Here is a 17,471-nt window from a genome sequence, read left to right on the forward strand (position 1 = left end):
ATCAGGCCTGTTTGTGATCTCACTGTTGCAAATCATAACCATGAAGAGGTGCAGCTTGCATGAAATAATTTGACAGTGAACATATATTAAACCCTGTTTTCTGCAAAACATTTGTTTCATGCCAATTTGCTCTCCCAGATAGTTTTGGAAGAAAACATTGCTGCTTGAAACATTCACTATCGACATTTCTAGTCTGTGAGGTGCAATATTGCCAGACTGCAAATAAATTGGAGTGAGGTCAGAGTGGATGGCTGCGCACATTGCCTGCGAACAAAATCAAAATTTCACACACTATAAAGCTAATATGGAGTAATTGTGGAAACTATTAATGTCTTCTGTCCTCAAAAGCTGCTCAGTGAGCTAAACTCACCAACAACAAGGAGTTGGCATTTAAACCTATCACTTGAAGCAAAGCTGAAACAGCGGAACACGCGATTATAGCGACGACAAAACGAGGTAGGAAATGGTGTCACAAATGCACAATTTAATGTTAGGAACCCTTTTGTTCCAGTTAGTAGGCCAGCTCACATTGGTACAACATGCGCTCTCCCTTTTCCTCACTTCCTCTCTGCATTCATTTATCAGCAGCCGCCATGAAGTGCTGGGAAATTGCCCCCATCACTAGACAAATGTAGAGGCCATGAAACTCCTCTTCAGCCTTATTGCTCACCCCCAGCAAACAAATGCACTGCAATTACTCTACAATTAGTCTGCACCTCATGACAGATGGGTCCAAATAAAAGCCAAACATAAACTGTAACAGGTGAAACTGGCACGTCCAACAGAGCTGGCTTATTGCTGCAGGCGCTACACTGAATTAAAGTAGTTTACTGCCTATTTCACACCCTGCACCGGCCTTTTAGAATGTTTAGGAGATGGTTAAAGGACATCTTTTCATGACAGACTCTTTTTCTCTCATTAACCTTCTTCAGTTGGCCTTCACTCATGCCCCCCCCCCCCCCCCCCCCCCCCCCCCACACACACACACACAAAAAAAGCCTTTAATTCTAATTAGCCTTTTTTTGAAACATTTTTTCTCCTACAGAGTGCATTTGCCCTTTGTATATCCAAAGAACCTTTCATTTTGAAGAGACCTTTGGTTAATTGTACATTTCTTTCTATACATGCTCACACTCAGAGAATTGCCTAAAGAACAAGTTAGCGAGTGAAAAAAAAAACTGGTTTTTAATTTCTATGCTTCCCAATTACAAATAAAGTAGAGCTTGTTTGCAAAAGGCTCACAACGTCATGTAAGTGATTTGCTGATAACATTTATTTATGCAAGGCTGGAGTTACGTAACCAAAACCGCGGGCACAATCCTACAGCTGAGCTGATGACTAAACCATAAGGATGTCTGCAGAAAATTGTCAACAGGGGTCAAGTGGTGGCCAATCATATGTATGAGGGCCACATGGTATAAATACCAAGTCGGAGATAAATCAGACCTATTTGAACAGTTAGTAGGTGTGAATGTGTTGTTCATCATGAGGAAAAAACTACCTCTACCACCACCACTAGATCTCCTCACTGATATCAGAGTTCAGAAGTTCTTCAAAAGATCAAAACTTTAAAAACAAGTCCGTTTTTTCGGCCAAAATTTGAATTACCATTACTAGAATTTTTGATAAAATGTTCTCTTTTTTTGTTGTTCTTCTTCTATTAGAGAACATGTAAAGTGGCCCTGAGAGTTCACAGCTGTGCAAATTGGAAAAACACAATAAAAAAACAAAAACAAACAACTTCATCAATTTGACTAGTTCTAAAAGAAGCCGCAAGCACAAAGCACTATGCTGGAAATATTGTCTCAAAAAAGCCTTATAACTGCAATTTAACAAGCATTGATCATACGGCCAATGATAATTTAACAGTGACACTGTTAAATGTTTACAGCAGTAAACCACGCGGTCAAACTGGGCTGTCTTACCTGAATCCAGGTGATGCTTCCTCATCATCCTCTGTGCAAAAACAGACATGTCCTGGCTTTTGAACTCAGTTTCATCTCTGCGTTTCAGGAAATCCTAGTGCTCATTACAGTTAAACCAGTCTTTTAAAAACCCCATAGACCTTATGCCAAACCCTTTGTCAATAAAATGGATCCAATTATTAAACAATTGCTGTCCATAAAATGTCTTTGGCTGTTTATTCGTCCGAAAGTGACTTTAGCTTTCTCCCACTGAAGAAGAACTCAGCCACATGCTGATTCTGGTCTCCCCTCAGACTAAAGCAGAGGGTGTGTTGAAAGAAGAGTAGGTGGGGGCACTACAGCCAGTTGAGTGCGCAGTTTAAAAGCGTCCCCAGTGAAATTGCAGCGGTGATAAAAATATAGCTGTCCGAAGCAATAATGTTCAACCAAAAACATTGTCCTGCCTGGGGTGGCCAGTGGGGTGGCAATGGCCACCCAGGCTACTAATATCTAGATGCGCCACTGTCCAGAAATATGGATTTTATGTTCTGATTCACTGTTGGATCTATGTTAATCTGAAATCAGATTTGTAGTGTCCGTCTTTCATCAAAAACATTTTTCTTTTCATTTTTGCTCATTTTCTCATTTTACTCATCGCATCATTTATAAGAGTCTTCTTCAGGGTTTAAATTACAGTGACCTGGACTGTACCAGAAGCAAACAGCAACGTTACAGTAAATGACAAAATCATTTTATTTATCACTTGTCAGCAATGCTGACGCGTGGTTGATAGCGAGGTGTATGTAATTTTGTGGATTTATCTAGAGTGGTAACTAGCAGCTAGAGTGATTTTTTTTCCCTCATGCAATGACAAAAGCATTACAAAGTAAATTATGAAACTATAAATAGACCTAATTTCACATTTGCCTATCAAAGTAACGAGTAAAGACAGCAGTCGTATGATGAACTCTGGATAATAAATCAATGACATACTATCAATAAATGCAGACACTAATACAACAGTTGGCAGAGGCTATTATCCTTTGTGTGCCTGAGCGGTAATGTTACAAACTTTGATAATAAGCTCCTAATGCCAGTGGTTTCAGTTTTTATTTAAGGGGAAACGTGCAAAGACGATTCACATTCACGTCTCTGATTGGAAGAAACTGTGCACTTTTACTTCCGTTTCAATAGTGAACAGCGATGCCAGAACAAATACAAAATCCAAGGCAGAGAACAGCTGTGCATTCAATTGTCATTAGAAATACATTTCACTTCAGATGACAGAGAAGGCACGTCTCATTTCTATCAGTGTCTCCTCTATTCCTCACATCATTTCCCCACATCCTAGAGGAACTGAAGATACAAGGACAAGATGCAGGTGCAGTAATGGGAAGGATTCAATAGCAATGGCCACTACCTTTTGAGTAGCTACCTGTCTCAATACCCAGCATTCCAACACGTTTCGTTCTCTCAATTACCTTCTTGATTTCGTCTTATTTACATGCTGATTTGGATGTAATCTCCCATTTCTATCATTGGAAAAAGTCCATTTGCAATTTGTCATTTAGTTATGATCTTAAATTGTTTATGATCCACACCATTACTAAAAGGCAAAAGCTCACTACAGTGTAACTTCGAACATACCTGATCAGTCACTCAGAATACAGGAACCTTCTCTGGAAAGATTAGATTTGTTTTAATCAGCAGCATTGTCAGTCAGATGGAGGGCCCAAAAAATTATGTTATTATTATGGAAATGGAAATAATTTATACCACATTACCTTTCCTGTAAATATAATTACAATATGTTGTCATGTAACAGAAATGTTTGAGTTGCAAATGCGTTGATGGTGAACATATGAATGAAATGTTACCAGACAACGTAGCTTTGTCCGCCATTTTTAAACACATCCATGATCTTGCTATAACCCTTCTTGTCTAAGTCTAACCAGACACAGGACTTGTCGTTGGCTTGACAGTCCTGCGCGTTATACACCTACCTCCCCAACCACCTCCTGGCAACTTCCTTTCCTTTAGTGAAAGTACCATATCATTCATTCAAGAAATACGTCGTATCGAAATGTAATAATTACGTTTAGTTGTGTAGGAACATCATTTTTTTTTGGAGGGGATGTGACAGCCACAGACGTTTGTTTAGGAACTGGAACTATGTGGGTACCAGTCAGAGTTGGGGTGACCAGAGGTGTTTCACAGGTGGCCCTCGCCATCCTGGATCACCTCCTCGGGGCACCACAGCTAACTGAGTTAGGAAAATCTAAAGAAATGAAATGAATATGAACACAGCGAATGGAAACGACAACAATGAAAAGTCAGGAAGACCCTTTGCAACTTAGAGGGTCAGATTAACCAAATTAGGTCAGGGACACTTTAAAGATGGAAGACTGTCACATAAGGCATGTGGATCATCTTGAATCTGTGAAACAGACAGAGACTGGGGTTCCAGCTCCAGAGGGGTAAAGAATGTGCCACTATGCAGCCAAAGCTACCAAAACTTACATTTTAAACAACTAAACTGCAAACACAAATGTGTCCTAAACAGTTTGTTTTTTTAGTAACAGAAGGTTCCAAAAGGACCAAAAGAGATAAAAAGTTACACGAACAGCTCGTTGATGCCCAGCAAATTTTGCATATACAATGGAAAAACATCACATTTTGCCGTACAACACAATCGTGTTGTAAAGCATCTTGTGTTTAGGCCTTTAAAGTACTGGATGATGATTAGTGAAAGATCCTGGTTTGGTTCAATGTAGAAAAACAAAGCCACAATCTTACTCTCATACCAGCCAAAGAGCTTTTCTTGTAAACCCAACTTAATCTGTGATGAGACACTGTGAGCACATAAACTCTTTTATAATAATATTTCTAAGGCGGCGGCATGATTCATGTCTTCTTGATTCATGTCAACGCACCACACCTCTCAGGAGAACAGACAATAAACACATGTGAAGACACGAAACACCCTTGTTCCCAGTCTATCACTTGATCTCAATAAAACCGAGCTGCTCCACTCTTGGTGTTGAATGCAGAGAGGAGACTCATCAAGCAGTGAAGCTGTGGGAGAACCAAGGGGAGCGAACTTCACTGGAGCCCATCAATACGTCTGACCGGCAGTGACGTCACATGCACAGCTGGATTCTAACCCCCACCCCCCCGCTTTTAAACTCCTCTCCTCTTGACTGCCCCTTCGCTTATAGGCGAGCACTTTAGATGCGCGTTGCTACGTGCCTGGATTGGAAAACAGCTACGCGCCGCTACAAGTTGCACAAATGATGGAGGGAGACTTAGACCGCTGAGTTGCTTCCCAGTTTACACACACACACACACACACACGCACACACACTGTCTGAGCCTAAACATTACGCAATTATCACCTCTGGAGACACGAGTGGGCTGCTGCGCACTCTGCCGTAATTTCCGTAAATAAATCTGCACATAATACTGCAGTGTAACATATTCTTTTCAGGAGTTACAAATTAAGCATATGTGTGCGACAACTTGATGGAGAAAGAAAAACATATCACCACTGAGTCGCCAGAAACTCTCAACTAAGAATCACGGATGCGGGAACTCGCCCTGTGGCAATATTATGGTGAAATTTGAATAAAATGCTTTGGCATTTTAAGGACGCACACACCGACATTAAAAAAAGCTGATCAGTGGCACCAAGGTGAAAAAAATGGAGACACCTTTCAGTGTCTCGTGCAGGTGGATTTGTGCCACTCGTGCATTCGGGATTCAGCATCACCCTTGTGACAGACCGAGCCGCTCCATCTCTCTCTCTCTCTCTCTCTCATCAGTAGCGCGCCTCTGTCTCTCATCCCTCCTCTTGCGTATCCCCTCTCCCTCTCTCACTCTCTCTCTCTCCCTTCCTCCCTTCCTCTACCTCTCTCACTCTGCTGGAACGCACGGACCTCCGCCGCTGTCCAGGGATAATAATCTCGCTCCCTCAGTCTGTGCCGCTGCACGCCTTTTCCTCTTTTGCCAAAACCGAGATTCCGATCAAAGGTAAGACAAGTCAAACCCCGCCGTGTTGTGTCCAAGCAGTGCTCAGCTATCAACGCTGAGTGGGTTGGTGTGTGTGTGTGTGTGGGTGTGGGTGAGGGGGGCATCTACACTCGTGGGTTCACTGGGATGCGTGGTGTGCGCACTGGAGTCACATGTATGCTGCCACTTTGAGCGACTGTGATCCGTGGATTGCAAGAGGGTTTGCGCTTATTTGGCCAAAGCACACTCGTTTTCCAGCAGAGCATGTCGCTGCTTTGACGGTTTGTCCCGGATCGATCGGGAGGGTCCACTCCTCAGATACTTGTGAGATAGAGGAGCAGAGACTGAGCTGATGGGGGGATAAGAAAGATGTGAAGAGGAAAAGAGGACAGATCAGATTTAGCGAAGCAAGTGTGGACAGTGGTACCATCCATTTTCAATAGATGACTAGTGTGTGTTTTATATTCAGGTGGACAGGACAGCTGTTGAACGGGGAGGGGGGCGGGGGGGGGGACACTGTGCTCTGGCGCTGCCCTCAGATCAGAAGATCACGGTCTGTTGGTCTTGGAGGTGCTGGAGATGCTCGGTGCCAAACACTGAGGAGACAGCGGCTGCTTGTGTGCTGTATGAGTGTATGTGCGTGCACGCGTGCGTGTGTATGTTTGGCGGTGAAAGAGACAGGCAGAGATGGTGGAGAGGTAGCGTGGAGCGCTGATCACTGAACAAATATGCGTGCGCGTATAGCGGGCGTGCACGCACCTGCACTGGATTGATAAATTTCCACATCAAAGTGGTGTCTTGGATTGATTTTGCATTAGTAAGTGGGGGAGGGAGGGAGGGAGGAACAGGGGAGAAAGGGGGCGGGGGGGGGGTCAGCACTGTAAGCCTTATTCAGCAGCACTCTACCCACTGAGACACTGCCGCCCCCTACTGACCTCCTCACCGCCCCCTTGCCCGTTATTACTCTGCGCCCCCACAGGCCAAACACACGTTTGGACAGGACAGATGATTGTCGCCCTGGACTGTCGTGACTGACAGAATGTGACAAGCGAGCCAATGGACATCCAGCGGGGATACGCTTCGTCTCTGCTTCCCAGTAGCTCTGCAAGTTGGATACATTCCTTTACGCATCTCATTGTGAGAGCGCGCCCGTGCCGTGCTGGGATAGTGGAGACTAGAGCAGTGCTACACGCTTCTGGCCACATTTTATACAACTGTACATGATCAAAACACAAACGTATCATCATCATAGTATTTTTTAACTTTACTGATTCATACATGTGTTTGTCACCATCATCATCATCATCATCATCATCATCATCATCATCATCATCATCATCATCATCTCTGCCTTGATAAGCCTCCTCCTCATTACTTTTGTTAGATAAATCCTGTGCTTGTTATCATTGACATCAAGTTGTGAGAGCATGTGCCCCTGGGCACAGATAGTGGAAAGACCCCCCCAATCATTTCTTGGTAGCTTTACACTTTTTAGAGTTTTTGTGTCTACTTCTGGATGCTGTGTGTGTGTCCTGCTCATTTGATGTCTATTAGGTGTTTTTTTTTTTTTGACATTTTGTGGCTGTTTTAGTAATTTGGCCATTTTGTGTGTTTTCTTTGGAAAAGTCATTTTTTGCATCATGTTGTGTCTTTTGACTGAGCATCTTCAAACAAGAAGTATGAACAGTAGCTTCTTCAGAGGCTCTGGCCAATGGGTCCCCTTGATCTCTGGGCCTGTTCCCAGTAGGACTGTTCAGGAACACATCCAGGACTGACTCCACCAGTTTTATCCTTATCTTTGTCATCACTAATCATTATCATTATTATACCTCCCATCATCATCATCATCATCAGCATTTCCGTTTCACTCCTACTTCTCTCTACTCTCTATCATTATTGTCCCTGTTGTCATTGCTTGTAACTTGGACCAGCAGTCCAACACCCCCCTCCCCCCTCCCCAACGTTCATTTTATTATAATGCAAGACAAAGCCAAAAAAAGACAATATTGTTGCAACCGTACTATTTATGTCACCATCAACATCACTACTCTTAATTTATCTCATCATAATCTTCATTTATCATTCAGCACAGACAAATTGTAAAATCAGTGCTTTGTGTTCGTTCTGAACAGACCTTTCAAAATACCTTCATGATGATTATAGTCATCATTTAGGGCTAAGCTACATTTAAAAATGTTTTGAAATGGATGCAAACGTAAATAATTCATATTCTCCTCTCTCCTGTCCAGCTTTGAAACCTGACACACTGTCAGCAAACAGAGCTCTATTAATGCCCACAGGCTTGAGATCTCATTCCGAAATCCTCTGTAGGAGCTACGTGTAAAGAAGCAATAGTCTGGAATCAGACACAGGTGTAGAAGAGAGACAGTCACAGAGATGCAGCCGTACTCAACTTCAGCTCATGTCTGGCTCTGTTTCCTGCCGGTTATTAGACCAGCCAATGTGCATTCGTGCGTATATGAAATAAAGGAGAAAACACAGAACGGCCCGTTAACAAGATTCCTCCTATATTTGGAGAAAGAGTGAAACAGTTGTCACATTTCACGTGCACACATTTATGAATTGTTTCCATAAAACCACCATTTCAGCCTACATTCCACGTGTGTTGCTCCAAGTATGTGTGTCAATACAATACAATAAGGAAAGGAATATGAAGACTGGATTGGATTTAAGATCCCTAATGTTTACACCAAACCCAATGAAAGGCAAATTTAGCGAAACAAGAAAGAGCGGAAGGAGGGTGAATATGAAGGGAGACGAGAGGAGCCAGAGGATAAAATGGTGGAAAGCCATCAAATACAGAGACTGCAGGTCCCTAAAAGCCAAATACAGTTCTTCTTAAGGCCCCTTTCAAGCCGCTGAAATGAAACAAATGTGGCAAACTAATAAATATGATTGTGTGTATTTCTGCTGCTCTTTTACAGTGGGAATAGTGGTGCAGACCTTGTGTATTGCACAGTGAGGATTTCGAGTTTTAAAACCGTCTTTGACAATGAGCAATCATTCAGTTACCAACACAGAGATTTAAAAGAACGTGGCTACGTTCAATAATTGTCCCTCCTGCATAACAGTGACAACTTACAGTTTTGTGCCTTTCCTGTTCCAATTGAAAATAGTCTCATATTTTGTTTTTTTGGGGGGGGGTCACATCTTGAATAAAGTGTGTGAAATGCTGGATGCCGCTCTTTTTTTTTTTTGGTTTTATTAAGCAGTATTAACCAGTGCGTTCTTAGGTGCTGAAACACATGTGAGCATCCTGTAAACACACGCAGTAGGAGCTAGTTGCTTTACAGAGACTGTGCCACTTTTTTCTTTTTGTTTAGTGGAAATATAAATGAAAATCCAATCTGTGAATTAAAGAGGCCAAAGTAAAATAACTGGAGCATTGTGTGTGTGTAATATTTTAGTTTTATCTATGTTTTGGCAAAAACTGGCAACCTGTCCAGGGCGTTTGTCCCATTCACAGCTAGGATAAGCTCCATCGCCTCCACACAGGGAGGAGCTGTTACGATATTAGAAGGATGGATGTTTTGGCAATTTCAGTAACAGACACAAAACCATAAGTCCATATAGATGAGTGAAAAAATCGAATCCACGAGTGGAGAGACAGGATGACAATGGCCTCATCCATAGACTCACTGAACAGTACGAAAATGATGTGAGTCACATGTTCTGGGCGTCAAAGTCACAAAATGTTAACCCAGATGGGAGGTTTTGGAGTCGTGGAGCTCCACCACTGTCCATCCTTTGGAAAAGAATGGGGCTCCATCCCTTTAGTAGATTTCCAGAGACTTGGACAATTAATGCCAAAGTGCACTGATGCGGTTCTGGTGGAACACGGTGGCACAACACTTTGCCAAGACATTTAATGTTGGTTTTTCCATTCATTTGTCTCCCCCGTCTTTACCTTGTGGACAGCCTACGTTATAGGACGGCCTTTCAGCCTGTGTGGGAAATGGATAAAGGGGTGAAATAGATGTTGTCTGAAAAATGATATTACACTGTATAAAACACTGTATAATACCTCTACATTTTTTTTCGTGTGTGTTTTTGATTCCTGTATTTGTGAGTGTATGACTGTGTTGTTTGTATGAAAAGCCAATCTGCGAATCTGCGAACTGACAGCTCTGCTTCATGTGCCTCTATCTGTATACGTGGCAGTCTATTCTTTCCTGCATCTCCCTTCCTCGCTTTCACTCCTTTGCTCTGTTTGCCTCAACGCAAATATGAGAGGGACGGAGAGAAAGATGGAGGGCGGTGTTTGGGGAGACGGATGCTTTCGAATGTTAACTTCGCTATTTGTCTCCAACAATAACACCAGCAACAGGGAGGACAAATCTTATCGCCACCCAAATGTTTATTTTCTGCCATTGTGAGAAAGCAGACTGCGGCTGGTGGCGATAAGTTAGTGTAGAAAAACACCATTTGGCTGCTTTTTTTTTTTTTGATGAATGCAGAAAAGGTTAGATAGGGATGTAAGAACGAGGGATGGCCTCAGGGAAGGAGAGAAAGAGGTTCCGCCATGCACAATTGTTATAGTGCGGTGCTGGTATTCAGAAAATGCTGCAGGCTTCTCTGGAGATACACAGCATTATAAAAGAACCCCAACAACAAGCAGTGGTTGTCTCAGCACAGATCATTTCACACTTGAAGTGGCGAAGGTTGAAAATCATCTGTCAACATGGGACAGATCCGTAGCTCACTCACAGTTGTGTGATAGTAGAAATGTTAGAGACGGAATGTAAAGTGAACGTAACAGCTTTAAAGTAGAAAATACTTAAAGTGTTTATAGACAACATCGCACATTTATCACTGTAGTGCCTCTGAGCAAGGCAAGTCACCATCAGCCGCTGTAGTCAGTGGCTGTGCTGCAACATTCGCACTTATCTATGTATTGTAATGGAGCCACAGGGTGTTTCCTGAAAAAGTATGTGAAGGCCTGTAAAACGTGTACTGTACAAAAGTGAAAATAGCAGAGCTGCACTTCCTAATAACCTGAGATACACCGGCATTTAGAAAATGCACATGTATTTTTAAGATTAAATATTTCATTGCAATATATTCTGTAACCTGATTTTAAGTAAAGTGAATTGAATTGAGTTGAAATTTATTTCAAGAGAAACAAGAAAGATAAACTTGGCTACAAATGAAGCCATTTGGTTTCAATAGTCTTTTTGTGTGTTTACTTTGTTTTTCATAATTGTATATCAAATATATTCTCTTATTTTGGCCCCTCGTTCACTTTAAATAGAGGGGCCAAAGCATTAGAACCACCTCTTTCCAACCACGTCGACCTCAAAAATTAACAGAGAGTAAAACTGTCACATTTCTGACATTTTCAACTTTAAAAACACTGTAACATTGTAAAAGTAGAATTCATGGCAGAGCTGCTGAATTGGATTGCGTTACATTGTACGGTTGTGCCTAAAAAAGTGGCCGGTGAGTGTGTGTGTCGGTGGATGGAACATCTCTCTTTCGCAGCTCCACATTGTCAACTAACTCACATCATCTTGGGATGGAGACGGCCGAGAAACTTTTAATGTTCTTCTTCGGTTTGTGTGTGTGGTACTGTATAGCCTGCAGACAGACTGAAAGTTTCCACTGTGAGTTCCGCTCAGTGTAAAACTTATTTATGGTGATGGCAGCTGAACCCATTGGGGGTTGATGATGTGTTGAATAAAAAGTCATTGTTTGGCTTCTGGACTCTTCACTCTCTCTGGGGCCCACACACACACACAGACACACACCTTTTTCCTGTTTGTTCTTCCCCTGTAATGCTGTTTTGTCATTTATTTGTTGCCTGAAACTTTGGAATCTTCTGCCTTGTTGCTTTGGGTGATTGAGTAAAATCGAGGAAAAAAAGTAAACGCGAATGAAAAATAGATAAAAATGCAAATCACGGTAGAGTTATAAAATGAAAGGACCTGCATGTAGAGCCGAGGAAAGACAATTTGGCCTGGAGGAACTGCTTCTGATTCAGCCTTTGCATCAAAATCCTTTCATGCACCTTGTTTGTCCTCACTGTCCCAGATTTCAGATAAAGATTCTTTTTTTATTTTTATTTTTTTTGGAAACCTCTCTCACTCGAATTACCCAGCATCTGTGTCATATTAGTACTTTACCGAATATTATACAGTTTTGTAGCACAAAGCATTTGTCTAAGAGCTGGAGAGACAGCGAAATCTCCAATGGCACTGAGAATTCCTCTTGCAGCCAAGTCAAAAGCGCAGCACAAGTTCAGCAAGAGTGCAGCAGGAAAAAGGGGAAATGCCACACAAAGCAAATATTTCCTATTTTGCAAAGTGAAATCCCGAAATTCTCTATAATAACTTTAAAAGTGTAGAGAAGTAACCACTCATGTAGTAGAAATATTGTCTTGTTCAAACCAGTTACTTAGAAGATAAGTTTGTGTTATTTGATAAGGGAGCAAAACAGGATTTTCCACAAACAAATCCTTTGTCAAGCTGCAGCCAAAACACATCAGACGTGTAACAAAGCAGGCGAGGAAAAGTGGGACTTTTACAATAGTTACAAAGCAGAAAGTGGAGCATTTCTTCAGAGGATTCTTTTGTCCGCTGGGTCCCTAAATTCTCTTTCAGAACTTCACATACCAGGAAAACTCCAAAAGCCGCACAAATCGCCCTCTTCCAAAGAGCTAAGATCACATTACCTTTTCCATTTATCTCCATATTTTTGCATTTTTGTGTTTGGTTCAGCGCCGCGGGGGGCACCAGTTTTGGATGTTTAAATATGTAGAGGACATCTTTCAGGGCACCTGCATGTGCTACACCTTGGGGACTGTGCTTTTTCACACCTGAGATCGTAAAAAATTCAAGCTGAAGTGGTGCATTAGTGTGCGCCACGATCTGAGGAAGGCGTTTATCAAAGGCCCCAGACTCAGGAGTGATGATGTAGTGTAGAGTGGCTTTTGCTGTCACAATGCAGCAAATGTGATGCTCTAACAGAGCCTCGCCAGCAATTTAATATCTGTCCCCGTGCCCTGTGAGAGCTGCTCCAGCCATGGCTATTTGTCATGTCTCTCTCGCATCTCTTTGGTCTCTTTTCATTGAAGCGGACGAACAGAAAATCACATGTGGTCCAGGGTGGTGGAGCAGGTGGTGACATACTGAATATATAAAGATTCTCTGATCTGACATCCACAATGGGCACGCGTGACACTGTGAGGTTTGCGTGGGACCAGTCACACTTGGACTTATGTACTGATGCTGTGTCATCCTTTAAAACATTCCAATTGTTTAGTTAATTAGGTAACTGCAATGATTGTAAATGGCCAAATGACTGGCCACGGGTTTGAGCAGCAGGAGTGAGAATAACAATCCTGCGGCACACGTCTCAGAATGAGTGGCATTTTTCCCTCAAAGGTTAAAGGGCTAATGCCACTCAGAAGCAATTTGGTTTCTCAGAGTGGCACTTTGAGTTCAAAATCGAAGTGGGGGAGATTCCCTCCGTGACACACGTCGGATAAATAAGAACGCTTTGGCATTCAGAGGAAATATGTCACATTTGTATTTTGTACTCGACACATCGAAAGGCAATCTGTGTTTGGTGGTGAATAGTTTTTTTGTGACTCAAAATACTGCAAAGAAACATCCATCCACCCGTTCTCTGTCACCGCTTATACTATTTGGGTGACGAGGGGGCTGGAGCCTATCCCAGCTGTCATCGGGCCAGAGGCTGGACACACCCTTGAACGGGTCTTCAGTCTATCTCAGGGCCACAGAGAGACAACCATTCACACTCACGGGCAATTTAAGATTCACCAATTAGTCTAACATGCATGTTTGTGGGAGGAAACCCACGTAAGCACGGGGAGAACATGCAAACTCCAGACAGAAAGGCCGCGGTGGGCCAGGTCGCAAACCCACAACCTTCTAGCTGTGAGGCAGCAGCGCTAACCACTCCACCACCTGCCTGCAAAGAAAACACATAAATATTATTTAGAAATAGTGTGATACTGCTGTATACAGCAAAAAGCTGCAAACGTTAATGTTGTGGTGGACAGGAGATGCTGTCCAGGTGTCAGAGTGCTCCTCATGCTGGCTGCTGTCCACCACAACATCGGTGCTACCACGTGGATTTATCTCCATACATGTTGCCATAAACAGTGGTTTGTATTGGCTGTGAGGTACAAAACACAGCATTTCAGTTCAGTTTCAGATAAAAAAAAAAAAAAATCATTTCAGATCACAAAATGTCAAATACCATTAGCTATGGTGCAGCTAACTGTTGCTGTCATGGTTTTAAGATCAATGCAAAACCTTCTTGGGTTTAAGCACAAAACCTACATGGTTAAGGTTTAGAAAAAGATCATAAATTGGGTTAAAACAGTAAAACATTTGCCCAGCCACACATGGAATATACCAAAACTCTCCACACTTGATTAATGCCGAGAAACTGCTCATGTGTGCTGAGTTAAGATATTCTAAATAAAATTAAACATGTGTTCAAACGTTCACAGCTACTGTCTCTACAGTTACATTTCCCCCCTTTGGGTTTGTTAATGCTGTTTTTTTTATTCAAACTTATCTAATGTATTTAAATTCACTTTATTCCTCTTTGTGATCGCACATTTTACTATTGTACTTTTTTTTTTTAGCTTTTTTGTTGTTTGCATTTCCATGTTCGACTTTTTCTTTGTCATGCAGATTTGTTTCCTCTGTTGGGATAAGGTGTTTTTAGAAACCCCCCCTCTGGGTTTGATATCGCACAAACGCATGTTATATTTTCTCTTTTCGCACTGCTTTTAATTTACACTCGCGTGTTACAGTACAATTAAAATCCGTGTAAAGACATAATAATTGTATTCTTTTAGAAATCATTTGGCAAAATGTGTCCTCATCCCAGTCCTGGATACACATACTGTGCATGATATAAGAAATGAAAACTTCATGTTTCTCCATTCAGTTATGCCCCCATGCACCCTGCACCCAGCAGGAACAACTACGTTTCATTTGCTATTCATTCGTCTCATTCAGAGAGATACTCGCCTGCAGGCAGACCTGAGTAGATACAGTAGTGGGTAATTACATTTTGAATAGCTGAAGAACACGCGCTGTGCTTTATTTATCTGATCTTAGCCTGGCTCCGGTGGATGTTTTACAAAGGAAAGAGATTCCCACTTTCCACACCCGAGCTGGTGGTGAGTGAAACATGATTGGCCTTTACTTGAACTGTCTGATCATAGTTTCCACTGATTGGATGTTTCAGACGAGCACACCAGTTTCCATTTTGACTTTACAGCTGCTGGATGATGATCACGATTAGTTTCACCCCATTTCCTCCCGTATCACCCTTTGCATTTTGATCAACGGCCTAATTTACTCTGATTGGACAATAACATCTGACGCATACACCTCCACTTGTTTGAAAAACTAAAATACATTTTCTCTGCACTTTTTCCCCGGCTTCATTCCCATTTTAAACATTTTCTTTTTCTCCTATGCTGTCACACTGCAGAATCGAAGGGAGGACAGAGGTCTGGCTATGGAAGGCTAACCTTATCTTGCAAATTAAGTGTCTACTACGGTTCAACTCTGTGTGAGGATAACTCGGAAACCATTTCCTTTACCGCTTCTCACTGTAAGTCAGATAGATACAGTACAATTAAGCCCAGGAAAGGTTGTACCTAATTACCTGTCGGGCACTTCGGAAATCAAAAGGTTATCTGTAGCGTATGCAGTGAGAAAGGTCTCTGCATCTGAAGCTATTCATGCGCCACTGGACGTGAGATGGGAAGCAGGTGAGAAGGGCCATGCGTGGTATCATTTGTGTGTGTGTGTGCATCTGCCTTAATCTTAGTTTACTATGTCTCTATCTAAATTTCTTGTTTTGTTTTTTTCTTATATTGCAGAAGTGGCCTAATTTCCAAACAGGGATCATTAAACTTTAATTTAATCTAATCTAAGAACCATGTAAGCTGGAATTGGACATTTTCTAGCCAAGCACCGAGCTTGAAGTGGCACAATTTAACCAAATTATTTAGGGTGTTGCATTTTCTCAACACGCTGTGTGTAATTATAGCCACACACATGAAGCTCCTCTGGGGCCTGTGGCCTCAAAGACCCAGTGGTTCAAGGCTGAAGAGCAAGTTTCACAACACGTTGGAGGCCTGTTTTAGAGATGATGCATAGATGAAGCATAAAGCAGTTCAGGTCACGCTATATTTTTAATATTGTCAAAATAGCCCAATGATGCACTAGCTAATCTCGTCATACTATTTCACTTGAGATGTTACCAATATAAAGTTAATTAGACTCGGTAATTTCCTGAAACAGCTGGGTACTGAGGCTTTTACGCAAATGTCCCAACAAGCAGCCATGAGTCTCTGTTCTTAGAGTAATAGCTAGAGTGAAATTGCTACACATCTGCAAAACTGTACATAAACATTGCTAAGAAATGGTAAAAATAAAAAAAGGTTCTGCTTGTTCTCAAACAGGCTGGACACAGAAATGATCCATGTGAGCACCTGAGAAACAGACAACAGGGAGTAGCACCGGCTTGTCGAATCGAAGTAAACTACAGTGCCTGTGTTCATGGGGATCAAGGGGAATTGCCCCCACTGCAACAGTGCGGTTTACACTGTGTACTGTTGTTTGGAATTCACTGGTGTGTGTAGCCTGTTGTGCTGCTTCTCTGTTACTAAGACATCTATATATATATATATATATATATATATATATATATATATACACTGTATATATATATATATATAAACTGTATATATATATATATATATATATATATATATATATATATATATATATATATAGTGTGCGTGTGTGTGTGTGTGCAAGATCAGGCAGTTTGTGATAGAAATATTTTGTCAGAGAACAGGATATTAATATGTCCAGTAACAATATTTTGAATGGACTGTCAAGCCAAAGACCCGAGTTCGGTTCCTTATTCCTGTGTCTGGTTAAGTTCAGGCAAAAAAAACGCTGATTTTATGGTTAGAAAAAGATAGTGGATGTGTTTAAAAGCTGGATCTTTTAATCTAACTTTTTAGAATCTAGGAAGTTTGATTTTGCTGTATTAAACCAGCCCTTGATCTTCTTCCGACCTTAACCAGCTGCTGCAACCTAAACACAACTATAAAATACTTTAATAATGCCGTAGTCATAGCAACTGGACATTGTACTGCAGGATCGCATATTACGGCATTATATTCTCATTATGTTCAAGGGAAACATAATGCGGCTGAAATTATGTTTGCAGTTTAGTTGTATAGACCCATGATTTTTAGGAGAATGGGTTGGTTTATGTCTATATATATATAAGGTGCAAGTCCATTTAGATCTTGCACTGTGGGCTATTGCACAAGGTCAGGTTTCTGTACCAAAATAAAGTGAAGCACAAAAACACAGGCGCACACAAACAAACAAGTGGGTCTTTAATTTTAGTTTTGCTGAACGTGTCTCAAAAGTAAATCTCGGGACATAACAGTTGTACAAACTTTAAGAAAAGAACAAAATAATTATTTTGGTGCCAAATTGTGCGCTAATAGCTGACCTAAGCTGG

The 17,471-nt window shown here is 41.7% G+C and overlaps 1 protein-coding gene across 1 annotated transcript in view; it reads left to right on the forward strand.

The window, feature by feature from the left end:
- Window positions 1-5,776: 5,776 nt before the first annotated feature.
- The window catches only part of LOC137124309 (protein phosphatase 1 regulatory subunit 29-like), a 196,448-nt gene continuing 184,753 nt past the window's right edge, over window positions 5,777-17,471 (forward strand). The window contains exon 1 of the mRNA XM_067499165.1: window positions 5,777-5,933. The gene's annotated coding sequence lies outside the window, so the exon portion shown is untranslated. The remainder of the gene's footprint in view (window positions 5,934-17,471) is intronic.

This window comes from Channa argus, chromosome 3, assembly GCF_033026475.1.
Source record: "Channa argus isolate prfri chromosome 3, Channa argus male v1.0, whole genome shotgun sequence".
In the NCBI taxonomy this organism is placed as follows: Eukaryota; Metazoa; Chordata; class Actinopteri; order Anabantiformes; family Channidae; genus Channa; species Channa argus.